At 43.7% G+C, this 24,567-nt stretch overlaps 1 protein-coding gene and 1 long non-coding RNA gene across 7 annotated transcripts in view; one reads left to right on the plus strand and one right to left on the minus strand.

Annotated features, from left to right (window-relative positions):
• 9430085M18Rik overlaps positions 1-24,567 on the plus strand; it is a 59,683-nt gene that overhangs the window by 23,551 nt on the left and 11,565 nt on the right. The window contains exons 3-4 of one of the 4 annotated variants that reach the window (XR_880491.3): positions 8,827-8,895; positions 9,684-9,713. The exons of 1 other annotated variant lie outside the window; for it this stretch is intronic. This is a non-coding gene — a long non-coding RNA (RIKEN cDNA 9430085M18 gene). Of the gene's footprint in view, positions 1-1,951; positions 2,047-8,826; positions 8,896-9,683; positions 9,714-24,567 lie in introns of those variants that run through there. 2 more of the 4 variants (XR_880490.3, XR_001785072.2) reach the window with 2 other exon arrangements.
• Gm42134 (predicted gene, 42134) overlaps positions 1-24,567 on the minus strand; it is a 42,314-nt gene that overhangs the window by 4,001 nt on the left and 13,746 nt on the right. The window contains exons 3-5 of one of the 3 annotated variants that reach the window (XR_003955947.1): positions 15,413-15,627; positions 11,608-11,709; positions 10,800-10,864 (exon numbers count right to left, since the gene is read on the minus strand). The gene's annotated coding sequence lies outside the window, so the exon portion shown is untranslated. Of the gene's footprint in view, positions 1-10,799; positions 11,082-11,607; positions 11,710-15,319; positions 15,628-24,567 lie in introns of those variants that run through there. The other 2 variants (XR_880489.2, XM_030255010.1) reach the window with 2 other exon arrangements.

Genomic DNA, 24,567 nt, shown 5'->3' on the forward strand with positions numbered 1-24,567 from the left:
GGAGCACTAGCCGGGTGTGGTGGCGCACGCCTTTAATCCCAGCACTCGGGAGGCAGAGGCAGGTGGATTTCTGAGTTCGAGGCTAGCTTGGTCTACAAAGTGAGTTCCACGACAGCCAGGGCTATACAGAGAAACCCTGTCTCAGAAAAAAACAAACAAAAAACAAACAAACAAACAAAAAAACAAAAACGGGAGCACTGATTTATATATAGCCCCTGCTGTAGTCAGGGGCTGGGTCTTTGTAGTTATTGATCATCTCGGGTAAGAGTGGGTGCCACAACTTCCTGTGTTCTGTGTGGTACAGAGGCAGCAGCCACCATATGTGAGGGTAAACAGGTTGTGTTTCAGAGAATAGAGACTTTCTGTTGGGGACAAAAGCCACGAAGAAACGAAGTACTGTCTAATTACTATTAGAGCCACAGCCATTAGAATCCTCTCACCGGGGTTTTCTGCACACCCCTTTCTCCTTCTAAGGGTCCATTGCTTCAAAGAGGGAGGAGCCGGAGCCAAGGGCCAGGCGCAATGTTCCAAGGCCAGCTCCTTATAGCCTACCGTCCAGGCATCAGCTCCCTTCTCTGAAAGCATCACAGCCTCCCAGATACCATCATTCCTGAGAAACAGGTGTTCCAAATGCGGGCTTGTGGGGTCTCAGACTCAAACTTGGGGTAAAGTACAGAAGTGAAAGCCACCGTGAGAGTCTCTGCCCTCCAAGTCCAGTCTTCATGTCCATGTCTACATCGAGTCGGCTTCCGGAGCAGGGGAGGCCGACTGAGCACGGCAGAACCCCAGAGAACTCCTCTTGGGGGAAAAAAATGACAGCGTCAGTGTAGTGAACGATACTGATACTCAGGTCTCCATGTGATCAGGACTTCATGACAAAGTCTACCAGTGAGGGAGGCTGACATGGTACGAGGCTACCCCAGAGCTTTTCAGTGGGGCTGGTGATCTATAAGATAGAGAAAGTACCCAAGGAGCTAAAGGGATCTGCAACCCTATAGGTGGAACAACATTGTGAACTAACCAGTACCCCGGAGCTCTGGACTCTAGCTGCATATGTATCAAAAGATGGCCTAGTCACTAGAAAGAGAGGCCCATTGGACACACAAACTTTATGTGCCCCAGTACAGGGGAACGCCAGGGCCAAAAAAATGAATGGGTGGGTAGGGAAGTGGCGGGGGGGAGGGTATGGGGGACTTTTGGGATAGCATTGGAAATGTAATTGAGGAAAATACGTAATAAAAAAATATTAAAAAAAGAAAGAAAGAAAGAAAGAAAGCAGGCTGAGCAAGGCATGGTGGCAAGCCAGGAAGCAGCACCCTCCATGGCCTCTGCATCAGCTCCTGCCTCCAGGTTCCTGCCCTGCTGGAGTTCCTGCCCTGGCTTCCTTCAGTGATGGACTATTACCTCAGAGTGTAGGCTGAAACAAATGCTTTCTTCCCCAGATTGCTTTGTTCATGTTTCATCTCAGCAACAGTAACCCTAACTAGGAAAATAAGCACCTGAAAGCCGGCTGTTAATAAATAGCCAGCCAAAGACCCGTAAAGTACAATTTAGTTTTGGAAGAAAATCAAAATACTGCTAAGAGCCGTGAGACCAATCAGCCTTAGGCTGCATTCACCTGGCACGCGGGAGCAACTGATCTATGGACTCCGCCTCCAGCACTAGCTAGGAATCCTGGAGATTGTTTTGAGGGGAGCCCAAAGACCCCAGAACCCCGACAGCCAGACTCCTAGCATTCTTGTTGAAGTTTTCCCTGTACATGGGAGGCCACATGTCTCAGTTCAGTCTTTTTGTGGAGCTGAGAGGGTAGACGATCCCTCCTGGGGAGCAAGTTCCTGCAACAGGATTTTCCACAGCAGTGGGAGCAGCTGGGGGCGCAGGGCAGAAGTAACACATTGCAGAGATAGCAGTTCACTAGACACCCCTAAATTCAACCTTTTTTTTTCCTCAGCAGAGTCAGCAGTATTCCACCATGACACCTGTATGGAATTGCTAATTTCATGTCATTGGCAATTTCGTGAGGGTGTAATAACAAGCTTCAAATGTTGCTGCAAGCAAGGTATTTAGTAAATTATGAATTTCACAGCAACCTTATGTGGTCTATAGTGTTGTGGGATAATTTTACAGATGTGAAGACCGGCTTGTAGAGATTGAGGAGCTTGCCCACAACCAGGTGTCTGGCAGGTAACAGAGCTAGAATCGGAAGCCTGGGCAGCTTTCTGGGGAAGCCCAGGTCCCAGGCCATTGGGTTGTAGGCCTTACCACAGTCACCTGCTCTCAGCCAGCCACTCACAAAGCTGGGCTTGTGAGGCCACATCTCCCCACCGCTTTCTTTCCCAATGCCTTCCTCTGTCTCTCCCCACCTGTGCCCTATTCCACACTGGCAATGATAACAGGCAGGTATAGAACTATGAGAACCTCTCCTGATGTCTGATGGATGGGCTGAGGTTGGAAAACAAAAATATCCTTAATGTTTAGGGCAGCATTGAAGATAAGCCAGTAGGGCTTAGTCTGTAAGGCAATAAATAGCATATATAAACATTTTCTTAGGAAGCAGTGATTGCACATGTGGATATGCATGCACGTGCATGCGTGTGTGTGTGTGTGTGTGTGTCTGTGCGCGTATTCTTGCATGTGGGGGTTTAATCATCCAAAATTTGAACTTCTTAATATTCAGTTTGAATTAAGTACCTAAAATACACTCCTGTGAAGAACATTCCAGAACCGAGAAGTCAGAAATTAGAGCATAAAAGGCAGGATAAATCAATTACGAGATGGGAATTGCTGTATTTAAACAAACAAACAAAAAGGAAGATAAAACTCAGGTATCTGAGCCACTTTAAAAAGTCGTTTTGCAAAGCAGACAAACAAATCTGGCGAGGCCAGTTATTCTGAAGGGGGTGAACTATTCTCTGTAAAGGAGTAAACCAGGAAGTTTTATGGGGGTGCACAAACATAGCTGTAAAGAGAAGGACACTACTAAGAGACTATAAAATGGAACTGGCACTCCAGCAGAGACTCTTCATGAGGATGGTTCAGGAATGCCAAACTGCGAGCCACAGAATCCTATGGCCGCACGCTACAGAGCTGTGACCAGATACCTTGGGACCCTTTGCCCAGGACTGCCTTTATTTGCATGGCTTTGATCTGTTTGACAGAGAGAAACGACAAGCACAGTGGCTCACATTAGCCTCTCATGCAGGATGGTACCTGGCAATCTGGGCCATAATCATTCACATGGCACTAACTGCATCCTGGGAGTCTCTTGCATAGAAACTCACCCTCTTAAAGAACTTCTCCCATTGGAACCACCCTCCCCAGACTGCCCAGCCTTTCCTAGAAGTGTTGCTCTCTCTGCTTGCTGCCTGACCCTGTACCCTCTCACAGTGTACTCAATAAACTATGCCCTGGTTCTGCCTTAGAGAATGGCCTTATTTACTATCTGTTATCTATCCGAAAAGCTCAATGGCCTTGGCTAAGATAAGATTGTTTACTGAACGTAAAGGTCTAAGAATTCTTAGTGTACTGGCTGGTTTGGTGTGTCAACTTGACCCAAGCTAGAGTTATCACAAAGAAAGGAGCATCCCTTGAGGAAATGCCCCTGTGGGATCCAGCTGTAAGGCATTTTCTCAATTAGTGAACAAGGGTGAGAGGGCCCAGGCCTGGTGCCATCCATGGGCTGGTTGGTAGTCCTGGTTTCTATAAGAAAGCAAGCTGAGCAAGCCAGGGGAAGCAAGCCAGTAAGTAACATCCCTCCATGGCCTCTGCATCAGCTCCTGCCTCCAAGTTCCTGCCCTGTGTGAGTCCCTGTCCTGACTTCCTTTGGTGTTGAACCAAAGTGGAAGCGGAAGCTGAGTAAACCCTTTCCTCCCCAACTTGCTTCTTGGTCATGATGTTTTGTGCAGGAATAGAAACCCTGACTAAGACACTTAGGATGGAGAAGCACTGAGTAGTCAGATTACTAAAAGACCCCTTATCCCAAGTAATTGTGAAGTGCTTTGTGCAAAGATGCCATGTTAATGAGAACCCTGTCATGGACAGATGAAATTAGTTATAGTGTGGTGTTAATACTGATAGGAGACTATCCTCTGGGCGTGCCTGAGGGAGCTACTAGATCTGGCTGAAGCTTGAAGACTTAGCCTAATTATGGGTGGCCCCCTTCTCAGGGCTAGGATGCTGAACCGGATGGAAATGAAGTAGTGAGCTGAGACCCAGCCTTCATCTCTCCCTGCTTTGTGGTAATGGATGCGGCGTGACCAGATGCCTCAGGCTGCTGTGGCCATGCCTTCTCCTCCATGAGGAACTGTACCCTCCAAGTGTGAGCCCCAGAGAAGACTCTTCCTTCCTTAACTTGCCTTCGTCAGGGAACAAGGAAAAGAACTGACAGGGTGTCTTCCTAACTTTTTCCTTACTTTTAATATGCACATAATCAAGCGTGAGCACTCTAGGCCATTCCCGCTGAATATTTTACCAGTTTTCAAAATACTACCTCTTGCTGGATGTGGTGTTCCATGCCTTTAATCCCAGCACCTGGGAGGCAGAGGCAGGTGGATCTATTGAGTTCCGAGGCAGCCTGGTCTATACAGGGAAACCTGTCTCAAGAAAATCAAAAAGTAGCCAGGCGTAGTGGTGCACACCTTTAATCCCAGCACTCGGGAGGCAGAGGCAGGCAGATTTCTGAGTTCGAGGCCAGCCTGGTCTACAAAGTGAGTTCCAGGTCAGCCAGGGCTACACAGAGAAACCCTGTCTCAAAGAAAAAAAAAGAAAAGAAAAAGAAAAGTAAAATAGAGCATTACTCCTCTATGAGATAAAGAGCAAACTCCTCCAAATATATATTCATACAAGTTAAAGGTTATCGGTGATATTCCTCTTCTACTGATCACTGTTGAATTTTACTCCCAGGAAGTATATTGAGATAAAGGATGGTTGCAAGTGATGTGTGCTTTCTAAGGACAGGAAGCTGTGTACTGTGTACCACAGTAGCCCCACTCTTCCAGTGGACCCTGCACGGATGCCCAAAATTGATTAAAACCAAGGCTTACATATCCATGCTGTGCCCTAAAGACCTGGTAGCATCGCCACGGAGTTCCGGAGCCATCTATTCCCCATGTTTTGTGACTGTGTGCCTTCTTAGGGGTACCTCCTGTTTGGGGAACATTATTAATTTAAAATAAAAAAGAGTTTCTTAAACAAAAGCCCTGCCAGCTCACAACTGTCACTCTGACACAAGGCCAAGTGATGGGTGGGTAGCATAGACAGGGTGGATAAAGAAACAATTTGTGCTTTAGGTTGGACACTGCCAAGTTTTACTGTGCCTCCGATAAGGAGGCAGAGCTTGAAACATATACACTGTGTTTTGTTGTTGTTGTTGTTGTTCTGTAATTCTTCCATTTAATGTTTTCAGATGGCTATTGACATAGGTAACTGAAACCCTGGAAAGCTACTCACAGATAAAGTGGGAGCCTTGTGTGTGTGAAGACTCTTTCTGCTCCTTTCTATGACCTTGGGAAAGTTATCCAGCCTCATCCTGGTTAGCTGTTCCTCTGCAAAGGGTGAGAATTATAGGAGTACCTAGCTGTTGAGGGTGTTTCGAGGGCTAGAGGAATGACAGGAAAAGGCACTGGTAAGAGGATAGTACAAATGACTGCAGCTGTTCATCTTCACAGCAGCATCCATAATGGACTCAGAGTAAATATTTGTTGTCTGAGTAGATGAGTGCCAGCCAGCTGGTTCTGTTTATTTCTCCCTTTGAACGTATTCGTGGGTACATATTCCATGTGGATCTGATCCTCAATAGACAGGCACATTTGTTGTTGTCTGGTGGTGGTGGTAGTAGTGTGTGTGTGTTCATGTGTCAGCATTGTGTGTGCCTGCATGCGTATATGTCTGCATGTGTGTGTCTGCAAGTATGTGCCTGCATGTGTGTATCTGCATGTGTATGCCTGCATGTGTGTATCTCTGCCTGTGACTGTGTGTGTGTGTTGTGTCTATGTCTCTGTGTGTCTCTGTGTCTGTCTGTCTGTGTGTGTCTGTGTGTGTTTGTGTCTGTGTCCGTGTCTGTGGGTGTGTGTGTGTGTTCATGTACCTGTGTGCATGGATGTGGAGAACAGAGGAGAACATCAGTTTTCCTGTTTTATCATTCTCTGCTTTATTTCTCTGAAGTCTTTCATTGAACATAAAGCTAGGCGAGTGGCCAGAAAACTCTAACAATCCTTCAATCTCTACCCTGAGCCTACAATGTTAAATTACAGGTATGCAAGCCACACCTAGCTGCTTAGATAGGTGCTGGGACTCAAACTCAGTTTTCTTCCTTCCTTCCTTTCTCTCTTTTTCTCTTTTAAAAGATTTATTTGTTTTATGTTTATGAGTGCACTATAGCTGTCTTCAGACACACACCAGAAGAGGGCATCAGATCCCATTACAGATGGTTGTGAGCCACCAGTGCTTGCTGGGAATTGAACTCAGGACCTTTAGAAGAGCAGCTTGTGCTCTTAACCTCTGAGCCATCTCTCCAGCCCCCAAACTCAGTTTTCTAATGAACCGTCTCTACAGCCCCTACAATGGATATTCTTTTTTTTTAATATTTTTATTACATATTTTCCTCAATTACATTTCCAATGCTATCCCAAAAGTCCCCCATACCCTCCCCCCCACTTCCCTACCCACCCATTCCCATTTTTTTGGCCCTGGCGTTCCCCTGTACTGGGGCATATACAGTTTGCATGTCCAATGGGCCTCTCTTTCCAGTGATGGCCGACTAGGCCATCTTTTGATACATATGCAGCTAGAGACAAGAGCTCCGGGGTACTGGTTAGTTCATATTGTTGTTTCACCTATAGGGTTGCAGATCCCTTTAGCTCCTTGGGTACTTTCTCTAGCTCCTCCATTGGGGGCCCTGTGATCCATCCAATAGCTGACTGAGAGCATCCACTTCTGTGATTGCTAGGCCCCAGCATAGTCTCACAAGAGACAGCTACATCTGGGTCCTTTCGATAAAATCTTGCTAGTGTATGCAATGGTGTCAGCGTTTGGAAGCTGATTATGGGTGGATCCCTGGATATGGCAGTTTCTAGATGGTCCATCCTTTCGTCTCAGCTCCAAACTTTGTCTCTGTAACTCCTTCCATGGGTGTTTTGTTCCCAATTCTAAGGAGGGGCATAGTGTCCACACTTCAGTCTTCATTCTTCTTGAGTTTCATGTGTTTAGCAAGATATTCTTTTTTAAAAATTGTTTTAGATTTATTGATTTTATTTACACCTGCATGTATGCATGTGCTCCACACTCCTGCCTAGTGTCCAGGGAGATAAAAAGTTGTCAGATTCCCCTGGGGCTAGAGCTGTGGAAAGCTGTGAGCCACCATGTGGCTGCTGGAAACCCAGCTCAGGTCCTCTGCGAGAGCAGCAGTTGCTCCTAACTGCTGAGCCATCTCTCCAACTCCCCAATGGGTATTCTTTACTGTCAAAACATGTAAACATATTCAACCTATCAAAGTAGAAGACTAAAGTTAGGGAAATTACACACAGTCTACCTATTTCAATTACAAGCACACTTGTTTCTGTTATCTTTAATAATTTTATACATAAGAAACAGAGTGCTATAACACATTAAAAAGTGAGCTTAATCCCAGCATTTGGGGTGCAGAGGCAGAGGCAGGTAGATCTCTCTGAGAAAGACCAGCTTGTTCTATGTAACATGTCCAGGGCAGCCAGGGCTGCGTAGTGAGACCCTGACTCACAAAAACCCTAACTCAATAGATGATCAGGTTATAAAGCAGACATTTAAAGTAGAAGACCCTTTGGCTGAAGGGTTTTAATTACTATTCTTCTGTTTTAAAGAAAAATATTAAAATTGGTCCTAATTTTCAATTAAATGGATTTAGCCTGGTAATGCTATGAGACTGACAGCCACAAGCCACCCAGACTCAATGGCAACACTTGGTCCTTTTGAGAGTCTTTAACAAAATCCAGCAAACTAAGAGGATTTATACACAACAGCAACTCATTCCCCACAGAGCTGTAGACTGGGACTCCAGGATGAAGGCAGAGCCAGTATCTGGTGAAAGCACCATAATGGCTCATAGTCAAGGCCGGTCTGCTGTTTATGGTGGAAGGGATAAGAAACATCTCTCGATATTGTCCCTGTCTAAAAGAACTGCAGGCACAAAAATGGAAAAGAGACTGAGGAAAAGGAGGCCTAGTGACTTGCCCAAGTTGGGATCCATCTCAAGGGGAGGCTCCAAGGCCTGACACTATTACTGATGCTATGGTGTGCTTACAGGTAGGAGCCTAGCATGGCTGCCCTCTGAGAGGCCTAACAAGCAGCTGAAAGAGCCAGATGCAGATACTTACACCCAACCAATGGACAGAAGCTGGAGACCCCTGTAGTTGAATTAGGGAAAGGCTGGAAGAAGTTGAGAAGGAGGGCGACCCTATAGGAAGACCAGCAGTCTTAACTAACCTGGACTCCTGAGATCTCTCAGATACTGAGCCACCAAACAGGCAGTATACATGTGCTGATCTGAGGCCCCCGACACATATACAGCAGAGGGCTGCTGGGTCTGAGATCAGCAAGCAAAGATGCACCTAACCCTAGAGAGACTTGAGGCCCTAGGGAGAAGGGAGGTCTGGTGGAGTATGGGGGCAGGGGGACATCCTCTTGGAGATGTGGGAGGAGGAATGGGATGAGGAACTGTTGGAGGGTGGACCCGGAGGGGGATAATGACTGGACTGTAAAAAATTATTAAAGAATAATTATAATAATCAAAAGAAAAGGGAAAAACTATTTTGCATCAGTCTTTTATGTAAACAGAGACTCTTATGTAAACAGGTGGTCCTGCTCATGAGGGTTCTGCTCCATGACGAATCACTCCCCATTCTCAATAACGTCACAGCAGAGGTGAGGATTTCAACATATGAACTTCAGGGACGTCATCTTCGGACCACAGTGAACACAAATATAACTTTGTTCAGTATAAGCTATATTTTTCATGCTGGGTACACTCTGGGGTGTGTGGAAACCCTGCCCTCCTACTGCCTAAAATATCAGAATACCCAAAGCATGGCTTAGAAATAGTTCCAGGTGAGCTCAAGCCCAGACACAACATTCCACACACGTCCTCATTCTACGCCTTGGCTTGTCAGAGTGAACACATTTGAACCGCTAAGTCAGAGAAAGCTGATCTGAGCTTCATACTTTGGTTGAGCTGTCAAGGAAAACACAAGGTACCCATTTAAGGTCCCATTTAGATAAACAGTGAAACTATTTTTATTTTAGTTATGTCGCAAAAACTACACAGGACATGCTTTTACAACGGGGTTATTTGTAGCTTATTCTAAATTAAGTTAGCTTTATTTGCTGACTAGACTGCATCCTGGTCTTAATAGGCACAGAGCTTTTCATTTTAAGTATGGCTTCTTACTCATTCATGGGTGGGGACAGGGTGGCCTAGTAACACAGGGGACAGCAGAAAATGTCTCATATTGATTCTGGCTTTGGCCAGAGAGAAGAAATGAAGACAAAAAGCAAATAACACCACATGGTTGATATTCTTAATTAGAGAAGTCAGCTACCTTCTATTTGCAACTGAAATCTATTGAACTGAGGCCACTCCAGAGAGTCCAGGTTTTCTGCTATGGTTGAGAAGAAGTGGGTACCATCTTTTTTTCATTTTTTTTTTTTTTTAGATGATGAGTAAACTTCACAGAGTGAGCACAGGAACCATCTAAGTGTGGTAAGCTAACACACGGCTTACAGATGTTGGGGAATGGTGTCCTGGTATGTTGAAGAGACGCCTACCCTCCTAACAATACCTGGGATATGGAATTAAACTAAATGGTCATGCATGAATGGATGCGCAAAGAGAATGTGGTTTGTGTGTGCAACACTAGTCTGTCTTGATGAAGAAGACCTTCCCTGCTGTCATTTGCTGTAATATAAACTACTTTAGGATTCCATTTCACCCAGGTCAGAATGGCTAGCATTAAGAAAACAGCTGACAAGCAGTGAGGGTGTAGGAGGAGGAACCCTCTTTGCTGTTGGTGGGAGTACTTGTGTCAGCCTCCCACATCAGCGTGGAGGCTTCTGGGAAAACTAAAATAGAACTATGATCCAGCCATAGCACACCTGGGATTATACCCAAAGAACTCTACTTCCTGCCGCAGATACAACTGCACATCCGTGTCCACCGCTGGCATTTTCCCAACAGCAGGGAGAAAGACCGAGCTGAGCTCTCTGTCAGTAGATGGATGAATGATGAAGGTGTGACCCGTGAACACAAAGAATTTTTTTTTATCCAGCCATGAAGAAATACAAAATCAGAAAGAAAATGAATGGAACTGGAAAACATTATATCAAGCAAGTAACCCAGGCTCGAGAAGACAAACACCATATGCTCTCTCTCATATGCAGATCCCATTTATAATTGTAAATTATGTGTGTGTAGGTGGGAGTAAGTATGGGCAAAAATCAGGAGACTAGAAAGGGGCCCACGAGATAGCAAAAAAGAGGCTTTGGGGAGGAGGTAGGGAAGACAATACTGAGAATGAAATGACACAGTGAAGAAGGAGGAGGAAGAGGGAGGAGAGGAGGGGAGGGAGAGAGGAAGGAGAGAAGGGAGAGAGAAAGGGGAGGAGGGAGGGGGAGGGGAGAAGGGAGAGGGTAAGGGGAGGAGGGAGAGACGATGGTGGATAGCAGGGGCTGGAGGAGAATGGGTTTAGGAAATGTTCTCATTTCTTTCCTGTTGCTGTGATAAACACTGTGACCAAATGAATTTGGGCGAGGAAAAGGTTTATTTCACTTACAGGTTACAGTCCATCAAGGAGGGAAGCCACGGTAGGGACTCAACTCAGGAACCTGGAGGCAGCAACTGAAGCAGAGATTGTGGAGGAATGCCCCTTACTGGTTTGTTCCCAGTCTGATTACCCTTCTTATGCAATGCAGGCCTGTAGGCTTATGGATGGCGCCACCCACAGTGGATCAGGCTCCTCTCCATCAACTGCAGTCAACCAAATGTCTCTCAGACATGCCCATAATCCGAGGTCTCCTCTTTCCAGGTGTCTTTGGTTTGTATAAAGCTGACAAAACTTAACGAGCACAGGGGAACACTGATTAAAGGTACACAGTCTCAAGCATCCTGGAGGAGCTGAAGATATGTTTAATTTTTATATTGAAAAAGCATGGGGGCTGGAGAGATGGCTCAGCGGTTAAGAGCGCTGACTGCTCTTCTGAAGGTCGTGAGTTCAAATCCCAGCAACCACATGGTGGCTCACAACCATCCGTAAATAGATCTGATGCCCCCTTCTGGTGTGTCTGAAGACAGCTACAGTGTACTTAGATATAATAATAAATAAATCTTTAAAAAAAAAAAGAAAAGAAAAAGCATTATTTCACTTAAAAAAAAGTGCAAAGAAAACCTTAGGTCAAGAAAGCAGCTTTTTGATGACATAATCTACATCCATCCCCAGTGCATGCATGATACACATATGTGATCCTTTATGTTAGAGTCATTTGGGGGAGGGAGTGACGTTTTTGTGGAAGATGGTGGGAAGTAGGCTATGGTGGGATTACAGGGACTACATGGAGTGTGTTGGAAGTGCCTTTGTCACTTACCTACTCCTGTAGTCTCCCAAGGCTGTTGACTCTTTCTAAGATCCTGTCTCCTCAGACTAGCATCTCAGTGCTGTACTATAAGGTACAGATCAAACAGCATCTCTGAAAAAAGCATATTGAATGTCTAGCATCTATTAAATGCTCAGTAAACATGCATTGATTTCTTCATTGTCTGTCCTGGGGAAGAAAATGGTTCTGAGTGGATAGGGTGCCTAGCAACCATTTTATAGCTTCTGGAAAAGATTCTGTGGCTCACTTGTTTCCATTACTAATTCTCTATGTGATCTTGTACCATTAGAAAGATAAAAACCTATATAAAATTGTTGGGTGTATGTGTGTGTGGTGTTTGGGGTGTGTGTGATATGTTTGTGTGATGTGTATGGTGTGTTTGTGTGTGGTTTGTATATATATGACTGTGTATTTGTGGATGTGATGTGTTTATGTGTATGTAGTATGTGTGTGATGTGTTTTTGTGTGGTATCTTTGTGTGTGATGTATTTGTGTGTAGTTAGTTTGTTTATGTGTTTTGTTTGTGTGAGTGTGCATGTGTATTTGTGTGTGGTATGTTTGCATGTGTGGTGTGTGGTATGTCTGTATGTGCTTTATGTATGTGTGTTATCCATGTAAGTGTGTATTTGTGTATGTGGTATGTTTATGTGCATGTGGTGTTTGTGTGTGGTTTGTGCATATATGTTGTCTGTGCGAATGTGTATGTGTGTATTTAAGGTATGGTTTGTGTATGTGTGTTATCTGTATGAGTGTGTGTATATTTGTATATGTGGTATGTTTATGTTTATGTGGTGTATGTGTGTGGCATGTTTGTGTGTGTGGTTTGTGTATGTGTGTTGTTTGTGTGAGTGTGTGTTTGTGTGTATGTGTTTGTGTATGTGATGTGTTTATGTATATGCAATGTGTGTATGGTGTGTTTGTGTGTGGTTTTTGTCTGTGGCTTGTGTATGTGTGTTGGCTGTGTGAATGTCTATATGTGTGTATTTTGTGTCTGGTATGTTTATGTGTATGTGATGTGTGTGTATTTTTGTATGTGGTATGTGTGTACTTGTGTGTGTGGCGTGTTTATGTGTATGTGATATGTGTGTACATGTGTGTACATGTGTGTACGTGTGTATGTGTGTACATGTGTGTACATGTGTGTGTGTGTGTGTGTGTGGTGTGTGCTGTGTGGGCATGTATGTGTACTCTATCTTATTCCCATCAGACAGCATCTCCTTCTGAACCTGGTGCTTACCATCTGGGCTAGGATAACAGTCAAGAGTCCCAGTGATCTCCTTTCTGCCCCCAACTCTCATAGTGTGACCACATCTAGCTTTTCGTTTGGAATCTTTTTTTAAAGTTCACAATGGCTTCTAATTTGAGGCCCATGGAGCTATCATGCACAAAGCGAGACTGAGGAATTTCAACTGCTACCATGGAGTGATGGGAAGATTTGTCCCTTTAACTATATTTTAAATAAATAAATTCTAGAACGGGAGCTGGAGAGATGGCTCAGCGGTTAAGAGCACTGACTGCTCTTCCGAAGGTCCTGAGTTCAAATTCCAGCAACCACATGGTGGCTTACAACCATCCTTAATGACATCTGATGCCCTCTCCTGATGTGTCTGAAGACAGCTATAGTGTACTTACATATAAAATAAATAATAAATAAATCTTTAAAAAAAATTCTAGAACAGACTGACAGTTCAAAGCCTACGTCTGTTATCGCACACTTGTGTGATGTCTGGTGAGTCATGTAACACCTCTCCATACCTCAGTTTGGGAACCACAGATCTGAAAAATGTTTGCAAAGTTCATTTCTGTAAGGTATATGATGTTGGACATGAACATCCTTTCAATACCAGCACTCACTGGGGGCTGAGATAGGAGGATTGCAAGTTGGAGACCAAACCTACTGAGAGCCTGTCTTAGGACCGGCCCTGCAATGCTCATAGATTTGAATGCTTGGTCATTAGGGAATGGTACTATATAAGGGAAAATAGGAGGTGTGGCCTTGTCGGAGTGGGTGTGGCCTTGTCGGAGGAAGTGTGTCACTGGGGGTGTTGTTGAAGTTTCAAGGGCCCAAGACAGGCCCAGTGGCTCTCTTTCCTTCCTGCTGCCTGCCAATCTGGATGCAGAGCTCTCAGCTCTTCTAGCACCACGTCCGTCTGCATGTCACCTTGCTCCCCGCCATGACAATGGACTAAATCTCTGAAAACAGTTCTTTTCAGTTCCCTCGCTCTTGACAAACACATTTATTCCCCAGTAGATACTGAGCTCAAAGTTTTGGTTTGCTTCACTGACACTGTTGTGAAAAACGACTCTCCTCCCCTCTCTGGGGCCCGTTAGCGGAGCCTGAGACTTCGGGGCCACGCCCCATTGCCCAGATCCACAAACTGAATTCCGTAGTCTCATATTTCCCCTTGACACAAAGAACAGCTCTTACCTAAAAGGGAACAAGAGATATTTTATTCTCGAACCAAATGCGAGTGACCACAACTCGGGAACACAGATTCAGGTTACCCCAAGTTCAGAATTTCAATGAAGTCGCAATTTTATGAACTTTTTATAGTAAGACTCCAGAGAGAAGTCACAAATCAAGCCACTTTTCCCATATGTTAATGGATACGTCAGGTAGGTAAGTTAGCGCAAGAGCTCTGCTACAGGCCTGGGCTGCCATCTGACTCACTGTTAGCCCTCTGACTGGTGGAAAACTAGGGCTGTGTTTAGTGAATACATTCCAGAAGAGCTTAGGGGTTCCTTTCTGTTGTGATGTTAGATCTGACACAGAGCTGGGCAAGGAAATAATTATTTAATAAGACAAAGAGAGTCCAAGATAAGTTTTAACTGCACTCTCTGCCTGCAATATTCCATCTTCTTCCCACCGCTGAAGCTCTAAATTAGTTCATCAGCTCTGTGGGTAGGGCTTTTCCTCAGGAGTTCTCCTCCACGTTCCTGACCACTGCGCACGTGAGGACAGACACGATTCAGATGTACAGCTCTGTAGTAGGCTGTTGCTCCCACTGCCTGCCCTATGTCTCTAAGCCAAGGGGAAACCCATTATTTCAGGCACATAGGGCAAAACCCTGCGTGTTGTGCTCAACCTGGTTTGTTCTGCTGCACCCTAACACACACACACACACACACACACACACACACACACACTAAAGTAATAGTTGTACAAGAGTAAATATCCCTAGAACCATTTTAGAGTTACCGGTTATTCAATTATGATTCATTTAAATTATAGTCATAAGATAGCTCTTACAATGTAAAAGAGATGAAGCAAGATTGGACGGGGCAGGGTGTGCAGCTCGGTAGCAGAATGATTGCCTACTGTGCACATAGCCTTGGATTTGAGTCTCAGAACCACAAAAAAAAAAAAAAAATCCAATAGTAAGAACAACAGTACTTAGTACTGTAAAAATAAATATTGAATTGTTCCCTTGAGTAAGCTACTGTGCTCAGGAACAGGCCTGGAGCCAACAGATAGTGTCACAATCCTAGCTAATTCTTATGAAAGTCCTGTAGATTTCGTACTGCATCTGGAATGAAATTCCCTTAGCTGGCTTGTTGTAGATGTTCTAACTGCCGTATGTTTGGGCAGCACAGGGGTTGGGTCTAGGACCTTGCCCAAGCAAGGCAAAAGCTCTACCTTTGTATGTGTCTAATTGCCATTATAACTCCTCCAAGCACATTAGATCATCAAAACACCTGGCGTTTCTGATGGAAGATAACGTATAGCTAATGCTCACACATTCCTTCATAGAAGCAACTCCTCTAACTTTTCTCCTTCTCAACATTTCTCTTATACCTGTTGTTTGCAGTGGTTTCCAAGTGAATATTCCAGTTCTTAAAACCAGTAAGTCCAGGTTCCTGTCACCACTTGCTTCATAGGCAGCAAAGTTCCCTACGACTTGCCATATGCGGATATCGACGCATGGAGCAGAGCAGACAGGCCGAGGTACAGCTGCAGATGCTATTCCTTGCTGATTCTTGTCTGAGCTTGTTCAAGTGACTCTCCGTGCCCTTATCCAGAAAATCAACAGGAAAATCTGTAAGTCTGTGGATTAAAGACACTGTATACGAAGTACTACTTGATGCCTTGCAGGTACCTCTCCAGATGCCTAGATACTCTTGCCAGTCTTCCATTAGTCCTGTCTCCCCTCCTGTAGTCCCTTCTCCAGCCATGGTGCCACCAGACAGTAGGCTGCCCAAGTAAACACCACGTCACTGTTCTTTTGATTATTATTATTATTGTACATTTTATTTACATTTCAAATGTTTTCCCCTTTTCTGATTTCCCCTCCCCAGAAACCCCTATCCCATGTACCCTCCCCCAGCTTCTATGAGGGTGATCCCACCCACCCACCTACTTCCATCTCCCCACCCTCGCATTCCTCTACTCTAGGGCATCAAGCCTTCACAGGACCAAGGGCCTCCCCTCCTATTAATATCCAACAAGACCATCCTCCACTACATATGCGGCTGGAGCCATGGGTTCCTCCATGTGTATTCCTTGGTTGGTGGTTTAGTCCCTGGGAGCTCTGGAGGGGCCTGGTTGGTTGATATTGTTGTTCTTTCTATGAGGTTGCAAACCCTTTCAGCTCCTTCAGTCCTTTCCCTAACTCCTTCATTGGGGACCCCATGCTCAGTCCAATGGTTGGCTGCGAACATCTGACTCTGTATTTGTCAGGCTCTGGCAGAGCTTCTCAGGAGACAGCTGTATAAGGCTCCTGTCAGCAAGCACTTTGTATTTTCTTCATTTACATTTCAAATGCTATCCCAAAAGTTCCCCATACCCTACCCTCCCCCCGCCGACTCCCCTACCCACCCACTCCCACTTCTTGGCCCTGGTGTACCCATGTACTGGGACATATTAAGTTTGCAAGACCAAGGTGCCTCTCTTCCCAATGATGACCGACTAGGCCATCTTCTGCTACATATAAAGCTAGAGACACAAGCTCTGGAGGTACTGGTTAGTTCATATTGTTGTTCCACCTAAAGGGTTGCAGACCCCTTTAGCTCCTTGGGTACTTTCTCTAGCTCCTCCATTGGGGGCCCTGTGTTCCATCCAATAGCTGACTGTGAGTATCCATTTCTGTGTTTGCCAGGCACCAGCATAGCCTCACAAGAGACAGCTATATCAGGGTCCTGTCAGCAAAATCTTGCTGGTGTGTGCAATGGTGTCAGTGTTTGGAGGATGATCATGGGATGGATCCCCGGGTGTGGCAGTCTCTAGACGGTCCATCCTTTCATCTCAGCTCCAAACTTTGTCTCTGTAACTCCTTCCATGGGTGTTTTGTTCCCAATTCTAAGAAGGGGCAAAGTGTCTACACTTTGGTCTTCGTTCTTCTTGAGTTTCATGTGTTTTGCAAATTGTATCTTGTATCTTGGGTATTCTAAGTTTCTGGGCTAATATCCACTTATCAGTGAGTACATATCATGTGAGTTCTTTTGTGATTGGGTTACCTCACTCAGGATGATACCCTCCAGGTCCATCCATTTGCCTAGGAATTTCATAAATTCATTGTTTTTTAAAGCTGAGTAGTACTCCATTGTGTAAATGTACCACAATTTCTGTATCCATTCCTCTGTTGAGGAACATCTGGGTTCTTTCCAGCTTCTGGCTATTATAAATAAGGCCAGCAAGCACTTCTTGGCATCCACAATAGTGTCTGGGTTTGGTGACTATATATGGGATGGATCCCCAGGTAGGTCAGTCTCTGGATGGCCTTTCCTTCAGTCTCTGCTCCACACCATGTCACTGTTCTTAAACTGTCCCTTGGTCTGCTTCACACACAACTCTTCAGCAGGTCCTGTTGCCTCTATTTTATGTTCTGGCCTAAGTATTTGGTTCTGCAGTGAGAAGCAACTGAAGTTGTGTGAGGCCATTAGGATGAGACTATTATCTGAAAGAATAGGTGTCCTTGAGAAGAGACTCCAGAGAATGCTACTGCCCTCTTCATGATGTAAGACCATAGCAAGAAAGCAGCCATTTGCAATCCAGGAAGAGGGGCCTCCCCAGAAACCAGCCATGTTGACACTCTGATCATGTCTTCTGAACCACAAGAAATTAATCTCCTTTATTTCATATTGTTTTATGTTTATTTAAAATTATGTATCACATATAGATGTATATATTTGTAAGCTTATAGTTGAAATGAAGTTTTGCTATTGGGATGACAAGGTTCCCCCAAAGCCACAGAGTATCTGGCAAAGCCTCTAGTCCCAGGCATGGGACACTTTCTTTAGAGTTGCTGGTCAGCTGAGCGTAAGGGACTCCCCAAACAATATAGGTTACTGATGTTGTCCTTGGTTGCCTCCCAGAAGTAAAAGATGAGATCCTATTGCCGAAAGCAGCACACACTTAGGAGATAGGATTTAAGAGGGATTAAAGCTGGATCTGTCCCAGAATCCTCCTCCCTCAAGATTGGTTCTTACAGTCCCAGCAGGAGTCATGCCAGCTGCCAACGGAGAAGAGCACCTCCTCCCAGCTGTGCTTTTTATGAACCACAATGACTAGACTGGCAAGGTACCCCGAAAGGTTCCATAACGGCACGAGGGTAAACTATATCTGTCCAGGTGAATTTAAGAGCTGCTCAGAGGGGAGGGAATTCATTCCTGGTACTGAAAATCTAAACAAGTGTACTTGTACTGGCTTGTTTTGTGTCAACTTGACACAGGCTGGAGTTATCACAGAGAAAGGAGCCTCCCTTGAGGAAATGCCTCCATCGGATCCAGCTGTAAGGCATTTTCTCAATTAGTGATCAAGGGTGGGGGGGCCCATTGTGGGTGGGGCCATCCCGGGACTGGTAGTCCTGAGTTCTATAAGAAAGCAGGCTGAGCAAGCCAGGGGAAGCAAGCCAGTAAGCAGCATCCCTCTATGGTCTCTGCATCAGCTCCTGCCTCCAGGTTCCTGCCCTGGGTGAGTTTCTGTCCTGACTTCCTTTACTGATGAACAGCAATGTGAAGTGTAAGCTGAATAAAGTCTTTCCTCCCCAACTGGAGAAAGGAAAAGCAGAGAAGTAATGGCACATCCTACCTATGTCCACTGACACCCCACACCATCCTCAGAACTCCTGGGAGGACAAAAACCATAAAAGTGGCCCAATCATTTGGTCGGGAAATCTTTCAGAACCTGTCAAGCACATGTCACCAAGATTCTTTTTCTTGTGGGGTGGGGTCAAGGCATTAGACACAGCCAACATCCAGTGCCTTCTCCTATGTCCCAAAGACAAATAAGGGTGTGATTCCACTGCCGTTCCCTCTGGGGAACCTGTGTACTTCTTAGGCTTCCTCGCAGAGCAGTGTGTGGGGTCACAGAGGAACACAGGTGACTTTAAAGCTGCCACAGGGGAAGGTCTGTACTCAGCATGCATATACGTGCAATGACACCTCTAGGGCTGTCCCTTCCCCACCTTTAGCCCATACTTTTCTCAGAGTCCCTAGGGCCATGTGCAATTACAGCAGAATTCCATACAAGTTGGAATGGGAGGCTGGATCCTCAGGTGAGGGTCCCATGACTCTCCTTAGTCCTACTTCCAAAACTGATAATCAACAATCTCAGCAGGGATGAACTTTGGTTAGCAGCCAGCCAAACTCCTGAAGATGGTAGCCGTTTGGCTTGGAGGACCGTCTCGTACAGTAGAATGTGGTTTTGACTTTATCACTCCCTATCTAAGTATTTATATAAATTCACACTTCTCTTGTGGGCTTATCATCCAGTATGAACAGTAAAAGTTCCTTATAATTATGTATAGTATAACTTTAATAATAGTGAGATTGGAGAGAAAGCCCTACATATCCATCAAGAGAGCAAGGGCTAAATGAGTTTTGATCCCACTGTACATGCAGTAATTGGAAGGATGAGTATTTGTAGCCTAACACAAAACTTCTCCAAAGAATAATATTCAATGAAAAGCACATTACAGAGAACCATACAGAGTGTACACACATATCATATACTTAATTTTTCTTAAACATTTTTTGAGACAGGGTCTCAGGTACTGCAGGCAAGGTCCAAACTAAATATGTATCTGTGGATGGCCTAAGCTCCTGATCCCTCCTCAATGGTAGGATTTCAGGCAGGCACTACTATGCCATCTATGCAGAATTGAACCCAGGGCTTCACACAGGTTGAACTAACACTGTACCCACTGAGTGAGCTGTATCTCCAGGCCAGGCTATAAGCTGACATAAATAAATAAGGACGTGCAAATATATCTGAAGATCAAGAAATATGTCTTTAGGAAGAGGAAAAACAGATTTTATATCATAGTATACTCTAGCTAATACTGAATTCTTTAACTTTAACTTCAAATCTGTATGTGTGTGTGTATATGTGTGTGTGTGTGTGTGTGTGTATGGCTTATATATGTGTATATACATGTATGTATTTTATGAACTTCTTAAAACTGCAGTTTGACTTTGAATGTATTCACGAATATTTGTTACATAAGGAGAAGAATGTCTATTGGATGAAAACAAACATGCATTGTTACAAATAAAGTACAACTTACAAACAGAATGAGGACCACACATTTCATGGGAATATAAGGTAAAGATGGGACAAGCATGTATTTCATTGTCAATAAGGGAACCAGAGAGACACTGAGGTTAGAGTACTAACCAAAAAGGATTTTGACTTAAAATCATTCATCAGACAAAACATATTTATATTCCATATGTATGTATTAATATTCCAAAAATAGAAACCACACATATGACTTTTTTTTTTTTTTTTTTTGGTTTTTCAAGACAGGGTTTCTCTGTATAGCTCTAGCTGTCCTGGAACTCACTTTGTAGACCAGGCTGGCCTCTAACTCAGAAATCTGCCTGCCTCTGCCTCTGCCTCTGCCTCCCAAGTGCTGGGATTAAAGGCGTGTGCCACCCACGCCCGTCATGACTATCTTTCTTAAGATTATCTTTTACTCCGACAGAATTGTAAAATAGCCCAGTTGAACAAAGACAGGCAAACATATTTTTCTCCAGTTGTCCTCCAGTGGAACAAGGGCTGAATAAAATGTGGTCTGTTTATGCAATGGGACACTAGTCAGCATAGTAAAAGTGAAAGAGAGAGAGAGAGAGAGAGAGAGAGAGAGAAGAAGAAGAAGAAGAAGAAGAAGAAGAAGAAGAAGAAGAAGAAGAAGAAGAAGAAGAAGAAAGAAGAAAGAAAGAAAGAAAGAAAGAAAGAAAGAAAGAAAGAAAGAAAGAAAGAAAGAAAGGAAGGAAGGAAGGAAGGAAGGAAGAAAGAAACCCTGTGTTCTCAGATGCATGATGGAAATGAAAGCTGTGCCACTTCCGTTAAATAAGGAAGACATAGACAGACAAACATTGCATGCTGTCTGTTGCCCATCTGAGGAAACACATACGCCAGTGTCCTAGAAGAATGGATCAGAATAGTGGACACCAGAGGCAGGAGAGAGGGAACATGAAGATTAGTCACAAGTCACAGAGAGAAGGAGTTCTGCGGCTGCTTTACACACAGGTTAGCAACCTACAGTGTAATTCACAACGAGAACAAAAATTCCCAGCACATAAATGGATAGTTGAGGACAGAGAGGAAATACCTTGACCATTACATATTGAACATGGACCCTGATACAGCATCCTGTATCATTCAAAAGCATCAGAAATATGTGTCAATATGTGCCAATTAAAAGCAAAAAGAAGGTTATGGAACAGGGAAAAAGGAAATAAAACTATGAGAGATGATGCATCATCATTTTTAACCTTTAGTAAGACACTTCATTTGACTGTTGATAGTATGGCATATTGCCATGTCCGATATTTTTCCTATGAGTGGATAGATTAATATTTTCAGTCATAAGATTTATGTGGTTTTTTTCTCTTAAAGTTAGTGATTATAAAACTGACATTTTTTTCCAAAAGCAGAATTTTAAGGGCTGCATATTTTACTGGAGGCTTGCATAATTATGAATTTATAAATTTTTGCCATTTGGGGTGTTCACATTCTGTTTTCAGTGTTATTAACATTACACTTATTAATTATATTAACTTCTCCAGCACCCACCCAGCCTACCCCCAGTAGGCTCTCCTCATGACCATATCTTGGCCTACACCTCTGCCCAAAGCCCCCTGCCCCACCAAAAGCCACATGGGTACCCAGACCCCAAAAGACCCTCCAATTAGCCAGAGGTCACACCCTGGCTATCAGAAGTCTAGTGCTCAACAGGGGTAGAAACCCTCTACTCAGCCACAGGTCACTCTGACCAGAAGAACAGAGAGAAAACAGAAATCAAAAAACAAAATACCACCCGACAAAGATGAATGCAGAAATCTGGCAGGCAGATGTGTGGATCACCCCAAACCCAGATGCCTAGATGCCAATATAAGAACACAATCAAGAATAGCCAAGGCTAGCATGGCAGTGGTGGCACACACCTTTAATCCCAGCACTTGGGAGGCAGAGGCCGGTGGATGTCTGAGTTCAAGGCCAACCTGATCTACAGAGTGAGTTCCAGGACAGCCAGGGTACACAGAGAAACCCTGTCTCGAAAAAAACCAAAAAAAAAAAAAAAAAAAAAAAAAAGAATAGCTAGGGCTAAATGTCACCACAGAACTCAATCATTCTACTACAAGCAAGCCTAAATTGTCTATTCAACACAGCTGAAGCATGAGACCATGACCTTAAAATCAACTTTATAAAGATGGCAGCAGCCCTTAAGGAGGAAATGAATAAAATGCCTTAAAGAAGTCAAGGTAAACGCAGACAAAAAAATAGGAGAAAATTATTAAGCCCCTTAAAGAAAGCCAAAAAACAAAAGGTTGAAGGAAACTAATAAAAGATGTCAAGACCTAAAAATGGAAATTGAAGCAGTAAAGAAAGCATAGCTGAGGGAATTCTGGAAATGGAAAATCCAGATCAGCAAACAGGCCTACAGACACAGGTATCAGCCTGAATACAAGGGATAGAAGAGAGAACTCAGACATTGAATATATCATAAAAGAAAAAACATTAGTCAAAAAAAAAACCCTTAAATCTAAAAATTCATGATACAAAACATCAAGGAAATCTGGAACACAATGAAAAGACCAAACATAAGCAAAATAGAAGGAAGAGGAAGAGGAAGAAGGAGAGGGTAGGAGGAGGAGTGAGAGGAGGAAGAGGGGGAGGAGGAGGAAGGAGAAGAGGAAGAAGAAGAAGAGGAAGGAGAAGGAGGAGGAAGAGGAGGAGGAGGAAGAGGAGGAGGAGGAGGAAAGGAGAAGGAGAAGGAGAAGGAGAAGGAGAAGGAGAAGGAGAAGGAGAAGGAGAAGAAGGAGAAGAATCCTAATTAAAAGACAGAAAGTACTTTTAACAAAATCATAGACAATGTTCCTAACCTAAAGAAAAAGATGCTTACAAAAGTACAAAAGCTTACAGAACACCAAATAGATTGGACCAGAAATATAAGTTCCCTCACCACATAATAAGGAAAATACTAAACACACAGAACAAAGAAAAAATATTAAAAGCGGCAAGGAGAAAAAGTCAAGTAACATATAAACAAAGAAAAAATATTAAAAGCTGCAACGAGAAAAGGCCAAGTAACATATACAGGCAGGCTTATTAGAGTTCCATCTGACTTCTCAATGGAGATTCTAAAAGCCAGAAGGACTTGAACAGATGTCCTGCAGACTCTAAGTGAAGACAGATGCCAGCCCACACTACTACACTCAGCAAAGCTTTCAATTACCATAGATGGAGAAAACAAGATATTTCATGATAAAGTCAAATATATATCTACAAGTTCAGCCTTACAGAAGGTACTAGAAGGAAAATTCCAACACAAGATGGTTAACTATAACCACAAAAATACAGGCACTAAATAATCTCACACAAGCAAAATCCAAAAATGGGAAACACATACACATACTAACAACAACAACAACAAAACAGGATCTAACTATCATTGGTAATTGATATATCTCAATTCCCCAATAAAGAGACACAGACTAACAGAATGAATGTGAAAATAGGATCCATTCTTTTGCTGCATACAAGAAACACACACCAATATCAAAGATATCCATTACCTCAGAGTAAAAGTTTGGAAAAAGATTTTCCAAGTAAATGGACCTAAGAAACAAACTGGTGTAGCCATTCTAGTATCTAAAAAAATAGACTTCAAACCAAAGTTAATCAAAAGAGATGAGGAAAGACACTTCATACTTAAGAAAGGAAAAATCAACCAAAATAATTTTTTAACTCTTAACATCTATGCCATCAACACAGGGCACCCACGTTTGTAAAGCAAACACTATTAAAGCTTAAATCAAACATTGAACCTTACACACTGATCTTAGGAGTTTTCAATACCCTACAATCACCAATGGACAGGTCATTTAGACAAAAACTAAACAGAGAAACGCTAGAACTAAAAGACATCATGAACCAAATGGACCTAACAGATATCTATAGAACATTTCACCGAAATACAAAAGAATATACCTTCTTCTTGGCACCTCATGGATCATTCTCCAAAATTGACCATATATGCTGTCATAAAGCAAGTCTCAACAGAATAAGAAAATTGAAATAACCCCTGCATCCTATCAGACTACCATCCATTAAAGCTGGATTTCAACAATAGAACAACAGAAAGCCTACAGACTCATGGAAGCTGAACAGTTGGCTACAGAATGAATACTGAGTCAAAGCAGAGAGAGAGGGGGGGGGGAAGGAAGGAAGAAAAGAGAGAGAGAAAGAGAGAAAGGAAGTAAAAGGATGGATGGATAGAAGGAAGGAAGGAAGGAAGGAAGGAAGGAAGGAAGGAAGGAAGGAAGGAAGGGAGATTAATTAAAGACTTCCTAGAGTTCAATGAAAACACAACAAGTGTGCTAAGAGGAAAATTCATAGCACTAAAAGCATACAAAAAGAAACTGGAGAGATCGTCATGCTAGCAACTTAATAGCACACCTGACAGCTCTAGAATAGAAGCAAGCTCACCCCAAAGGAGTGTATGG

This window comes from Mus musculus, chromosome 5 (assembly GCF_000001635.26).
Source record: "Mus musculus strain C57BL/6J chromosome 5, GRCm38.p6 C57BL/6J".
In the NCBI taxonomy this organism is placed as follows: Eukaryota; Metazoa; Chordata; class Mammalia; order Rodentia; family Muridae; genus Mus; species Mus musculus.